Source organism: Peromyscus maniculatus, chromosome 15 (genome assembly GCF_049852395.1).
Source record: "Peromyscus maniculatus bairdii isolate BWxNUB_F1_BW_parent chromosome 15, HU_Pman_BW_mat_3.1, whole genome shotgun sequence".
In the NCBI taxonomy this organism is placed as follows: Eukaryota; Metazoa; Chordata; class Mammalia; order Rodentia; family Cricetidae; genus Peromyscus; species Peromyscus maniculatus.
Window position 1 is genome coordinate 4204232 of NC_134866.1, and position 6863 is coordinate 4211094.

At 44.4% G+C, this 6863-nt stretch overlaps 1 long non-coding RNA gene across 1 annotated transcript; it reads right to left on the reverse strand.

The window, feature by feature from the left end:
• Nucleotides 1-516: 516 nt before the first annotated feature.
• On the reverse strand, nucleotides 517-4896 carry LOC143268742 (uncharacterized). Its single transcript, XR_013044864.1, has 2 exons — nucleotides 4645-4896; nucleotides 517-600 (listed from the first exon to the last, which is right to left on the reverse strand). It is a non-coding gene; the product is annotated as an uncharacterized LOC143268742 (long non-coding RNA).
• Nucleotides 4897-6863: the final 1967 nt, after the last annotated feature.

Below are 6863 nucleotides of genomic sequence, written 5' to 3' on the forward strand. Positions count from 1 at the left end.
CCTCACCTCTCCAGTTCCTCAGCTGGTCCTGTTTCCTCGGACTGGAAGCGTCTGTGTCCTCATGCCAATGGCTCTCAGCTGAACTGCTGCTCGAAAGCCTGAAGCTTAACCAGCCAAAAGCTTAACCAGCCAAATGCTTCTAGTTTCTGGTCCTCACGCCTTATATGCTTTTCTGCTTTCTACCATCACTCCCTGGGATTAAAGGCTCGCTTTCTGGGATTAAAGGCGTGAGTCACCATGCTTGGCTGTATCCTTGAACACATGGATTTCTGCCTCTGGAATGCTAGGATTAAAGGCGTGTGCTACCACTGCCTAACCTCTATGTCTATCTAGTGGCTGTTCTGTCTCTGACCCCAGATAAGTTTATTATAGTGCACAATATTTTGGGGAACACAATACCACCACAGGGCAGCATGGGAAAAACAGGCCTTCTAGAGAGTCAGTTTACTTCACGGGGCACCACAGCGACACACGATGCTTTTCCTCATGCAGATGAAAGGAAAGGAGGAAGGCACCTTTTCTTCTTCAGAACACAAGGTTTATTTGAAGCCGAGTTTCTGTGTCTCCAGCGTTTTCTCCTCCGGTGTCGAGGCTGACAACCTGTGATGTAATCATATGCTAGATTTGTTTCTCTCCTTCCTTTAATACATTTTTCAGTTTCATCTTTTCTGAAAAGGGAAAAGCAAAACTAACCATGGAACTTTCCGAAGCAGGCAGGACGCCCTAGGGAGTGTTTATCAAAGGACCTGGCAGGTTTGGGGGGCAGACTTCACTAAGCCTCAGGCTTGAAGATGGAAATGCGAGAGCTGGAGAGAGACAGCTTGAAAACAAACACTCATATTCTGTGTGGGTGACAGAAAGGAAAACTTTTATAAAAGGGGTTATTAAAATTCAGAGATGCCAGATGCCGCTAGCAAGTTTTACCAGGGGAATTGAGTGTGAGGGTTTTCGTTTCAGAGCCCTAAATAACTGGGACTTCCATTTTCAATTTTAGGAGAAAAATGTAGGCTTCCTACTTCTCAGTAGGAAAAGAGGGTATTTACGAAGATATGAAGACATGTGGCTATACATGAATGTGTGACTTCCAGTGGAAAATGTATATTCATTGAATCAGCATCTGGTTTCCAAAGTTTTAAAATTCTCCATAATATCTTTGTAGGAATGTCAAAAGCAAAGATTTCATTTTTTTTAAAAATCTATCAAACCTCAAAAACATGAAACAGTATTTTCCACCAGAGAAACACAACAAGGTAAACACAGTCTGTGGTGCTGACACGTCTCATTAAGGAGTTCCTTGAGGGAAGACTAGGATTTTAGGACTGGTTGTATATAGGCAGAATTTAGTCTATAATACACGGAAATAAAAAGAGTCATCTTTAGTTTTTCTTATGGAGATTTAGGATAAAAACAAATGAAGATGAGGAATGTCATGGATTTACAGAAAATACCCAGTGCTTTCTCCAATATTGTAAGCATAGCAAATAAGTTACCTGAAGCTAAGAAAACCATTACAGTTTCAATATAAATATAAATCACCACAATCATAAACATTAGGAGCTGCACTGGCATTTCCCCCTGTGATGTTTCAGAAGATGATGAACTATGAAATTAGGCAGAGCTGATTAAGATCAACCCTTCGTTAGATGACCTTTTTATTTGGAAACGTGGGAGCATATCATAACTAAGTTTGCCAGTGTCTGCCTGCTCAGAGGTTTCCACAGTCGCTGAAGAAACCAAGCTAATTAGATGTGAACTATCAACTGGAGAGCAATTACAGCCTGACAGGAAAGTACCCCAGTGGCACCACACATTTTAGAAATTTATGCTTTAAGCAAATCTCTAGTTTGTGAGTTCAGAAGCAGCAGTAAAGGAGGGTCATAACTGTGGAGTATGGGGCAGTAAAGGAGGGTCATAACTGTGGAGTATGGGGCATTGCCTTATACTTCTGCGTTGATTCGGTTTGGTGCCAGTACAGATGAATGTCTCATTTGATGGATCCTTTTGCATATGTCTGTCCATCTATTCTCTCTAACTTGGATAAGGAAAACCATGTTGTGGTTCAAATAGTGACTTGGCACAGTCCTATTTCCCAAGCACAGAAACCTAAAATTCTAATGAGTTAATTCATCTGCAAGCTCCAGCCATCAACTGGTGCCCATTGCTATGAACAGCCTAAGGCTTAAAAGTTTTTTTTTTTCTCTTTCTAATTACATGTGTGTGATTGTGTGTCTCTGTGTGTTATGCAGGTGTCTTTGAGGTCTGGAAGAGTAAGATTCGCCTGCAGCTGGAGTTAAAATCAGTTATGAACTATTTGACATGGGTGCTAGGAACTAAACTCAAGTCCTCTGCAAGAGTAGGGAGTAACTACCAAGCAATCCCTCCAACTTTATTCGAGGCATTCTGTAAGTATCTCTTCAGGGGTCTAGCTTAGAATAGAGACTGAGACTAGGCTTCTTGGGCACAGTTGGTGTATCTGAGAATAGAAAATGTGAGCAGGGTAGAAAAGGACTAACAACAGACATGGGGTGGACTTGCCTCATTAGAACAGGTAACCTTGGAGATGGTGCAGGCTCCATTGAGACAGGGCGGTGTATGCCTCACGGGAGCGCATGCTGCAGAGCCCACTCTTACACTCTGCTGGAAATGTGAGAAAGTCACACCGGCTTTGCAAAATGGAACAAGCCAGGGAGCCCAGCAACAATGCAAAATAATCCTGTAGCAAGAAGGCAGCTGGCTCCTGTCTCAATTCCTGACCTTCCCCGGGAAGCATTAATATTTCCAGGTCTTTGTGTTCACTCATGAATATAATCCACCTGCCAGCAAAGTGAGCCGTCACTTTCTGGTGATGGATACTGCTTTTATTTTATTGAAAACGGAGAGAAGACGCTTGAAGCCGTTAACTCAGACTGTCTTCAGGATTTGTCTCTCGCTTAACTGAAATTTATCTCTGCCACAGGATGTAAATATGGCCGGAAAACTGTCAAAACACTGTTTTACAGTTTCACATTTCTGTAGCTCATTAAGCTTGGGGAGTATGCCTAATTACAAAGAAACTGAGCTTGTGTGTGTAAGTGTGTCATTCATCACTTGTACACTCAAAGAGACTAAAGCTCCCGTGACTACAACAGGAAACACCAAGATGGTGGCTGGCAGGACTGGGCTGGGCCTATGTTGTTCAGAATTCCCAGAAGCAACCTTCAGGTTCTTAGTAATTGTCATGGGTCTGATTTAAGCTGTGATGGCTACTTGACACACCAGCATGGCCACATTACTTTCCCTTCACTTTTTTTTTTAAAAAAAATAGAAACGTTTCCGTTTTACAAGAATGAGTGGCTCTGAAGATTGAGCCAATGGCCTCACTCATGATAGACAAGTACCACAGAGCTGTAGCTTCTGCTCATTAGAAAACAATTTAGACAGAGCCTAAGTCTCTCACCCTTCTACTTGTACTCACTGTAGCTTAGTCAGCCCTTGAATTTGCCATCCTCCTGCCTCAGCCTCCCAAGAAGCCTAAATAGAACTGGATTTGCACAGAATATTTGACTAGAATCTTTCTCCATCAGATTCTTTCACTTCTTTATTATTATTATTATTATTATTATTATTATTATTATTTTATTTTACAATACCATTCAGTTCTGCATATCAGCCACGGGTTCCCCTATTCTCCCCCCTCCCACCTCCTCCCCTTACCCCCACCCCACCCCCCATTCCCACCTCCTCCAGGGCAAATCCTCCCCAGAGGACTGCGATCAACCTGGTAGACTCAGTCCAGGCAGGTCCAGTCCCTTCCTCCCAGACTGAGCCAAGTGTTCCTGCATAAGCTCCAGGTTTCAAACAGCCAACTCATGCAATGAGCACAGGACTCAGTCCCACTGCCTAGTTGCCTCCCAAACTGATCAAGCCAATCAACTGTCTCACCTATTCAGAGGGCCTGATCCAGCTGGGGGCCCCTCAGCCTTTGGTTCATGGTTCATGTGTTTCCATTCATTTGGCTATTTTTTTTCAACAATTGAGTAAAACCGAAATTTATTTCTGAAAACAACCTCTGGAGCTCAAACATCTGAGTCATATGTTAGTAGTGTATGTTACTAACATATGCAGTAGATGCACAGGCATTCCCAGACTTATCATTCCACATGCTTAGTCTGAGGCATAAAGTAGTAAGGTAGATGCACAGACTTTTCCCAGACTTACCACACCATGCGCTCTACAGTCAGAGCCATCTAATTTTTAAGTATTTCCGGATAACTATAAGTTGGATCAAAATTTGGGAATCTTAATTGCATATGGTAAGGTAGAAATGGAGCACTGCCCTGTTCAGATGAAGGCTGGCCCAGACTGACAGGGAAGTTCAGACAAGAGCACCTGCCTCTTATACTAAGACACTCCCTCTATACCTCGCTTGGGGTCTTTATCTTATCTCTGGCACCCATGGAGACTTTTCTGCCTTCACACTTGCTCCTCCTCGATGCTTAACTCCCTCCCCATCCATCCATGTCTCTGACATTAGCTAGAGTCTCCATTGTTGGCTCCTTAGGCCTTGATTTGTTCAAAAAGATCTTGCTGTATCTTGTTTTATGATATTTAGCTGTTGCAGGGCTTATGTGGGTCCAGGACCTCCAACACAGCCTAGAGTCTTACCGGCAGAGGACCTGTAAACATGCACTGTACTCATGATGCAGCATCATAATTCCCAAGTTCAGGCCTATAGCCAGACCCCAAGGAAAGCACTCGATCTGCAGAATATGGACAAGAGGGTGGCGTGGAACACATGGGGTTGAATGACAAGGAATCCATGGGTATTCTCTAGCAGGCACGGCAGAATTCCAGCATGAGACGAGGAACATCTTCACTCGGAGCTGCTGCTGTCAGGCAGGCAGCCTGGTGCAGAGCCTGGTTCCCTCACTGTGCTCACAGAAGGTCACCCCCCTTTATGTGAGGTCACCCCCCCTTTATGTGAGGTCACCCCCTTTTATGTGAGGTCACCCCCCTTTATGTGAGGTCACCCCCCTTTATGTGAGGTCACCCCCCTTTATGTGAGGTCACCCCCCTTTATGTGAGGTCACCCCCCCTTTATGTGAGGTCACCCCCCTTTATGTGAGGTCATCCCCCCTTTATGTGAGGTCACCCCCCTTTATGTGAGGTCACCCCCCCTTTATGTGAGGTCACCCTCCCTTCACTCCAAGTCACCCCTTCCTCTTGCTCTGCCCTAGAGGAAGGACAGTCATCCCTTTTCCAGATCTTCTACCAGCTCATTGTCTTCACCTCCCCAGCTGTGCCCCCAATGTTGGTTCCTTGTGGGGTGCAGTGGTCCTCTGGGGACACTGGACATGGCTTTTCCTAGCAGGAGCTCAAAGCACTCACTGTACCATATCCTTTACCATATAATTCATCTTCGGACTGAGTTATTAAATAGATAAAACACCTTTAAACCTTTGTTTCATGGTAGGGAACTTTCCATCTCTGGATAATTGTGGCAGAACTCATATGGGCTCCCAAAGTAAAACTGTTTACCCTCTGGCCTTCTGTGGGGAAAAAGTGGATTTGGGCTATATAGATCAGTGGCTTCGATGAGTTGGCATTTCACAGGGGTAATACCAAATGATCTGGAAGCACACTATAACAACACCCACAAAACACCAAACACCGTACCACAAGGTATGAAAAACATTTCAGTATCAGAAAATTTTAGTGCTTAAAAATCAATTAACAATCTGCCAGAGTCCTAGATTTTCTCATATTTAACATTTTCAGCCAACAAAAACACTAGCCAAGGCCAACACCGGTGTGCCAAATATGATCGTTAGGGCTTTAATTAATATATCAGAATGTGAGCCTCAGCATCTCTTCCTTCTACTGAGGGCCTGAAATAGCTGACTGAACTCCATGATTTGATGCTCATCCTCTGTAGGCGGAGGAAATTGAACATGCATGCACTGGCACTTATTTCGTATCAATTACCTCATTAACTTTTTAAAACTTGATGTGTGCATTTGTGTAAATGTATCTGAGTGCCTGTGAGGCCAGCTGAGGGCATCAGATCCCTTGGCGTTGGAGTTACAGGCAGTTGTGAGCTACCTGATGTAGATGCTGGGAACTGAGCTCAGGACCTTTGGAGGATCACTGATCCATCTCTCCGCACCTTATTAATTTGTCTTTGTTCTGATATTTTTAAAGATGAAGTAACTATAGCCCAGAGAAATGAATCAGCAACCCTCCCCATAAAACAAACAAGCAAACAAGCAAACAGTGTTGTGTTGTCTCAGTGGTCTGAGAAGGAAGCTGTGTCTGCACCAACCCTCACCATGCCAGTCTTTGAAAAGCCACTCAGAAATAAACACCAAAAAGTCTGGCCATTTCAGATAAAAGGCAACCGAGAAGCTTTATGGTGCAACCAGAAGCTTAAGGCACTGGGGAGGACACAAAGGGAGCACCCGATTCACCCAGTCACATGACCAGTGAATACCCTCACACCAGTGAGGACACTCTCCAGCAATTCCCCTCTGCTCTGAGGGACCGACACCTCAGATCTGCCCAGGAAGACTGTTGATGAGAAGATACGGAGTCTCTGTGTGTCACTGGTGGTTCTGGTGTGGGGGAAGGATGGGCAGGAAAGAGTGGGGCAAAGTGTGGACATGAGCACTTTCTTATCTGCATGATTGTCCACGGCTCCCATTCATTTCCGTGGGAAGGCAAAATGGTGCAGCCACTTTGGAAATGGTGCAGCAGCTCCCCAAACTATCACACAGAGGTACCACTCCAGCTTTTGTTATATGCTTTACCCCAAATGAAAACTTATACAGGTGGGAGTCTGTGTCTTGATGTCTACAACAGCATTGGTTAAAATACTCAAGATAGAT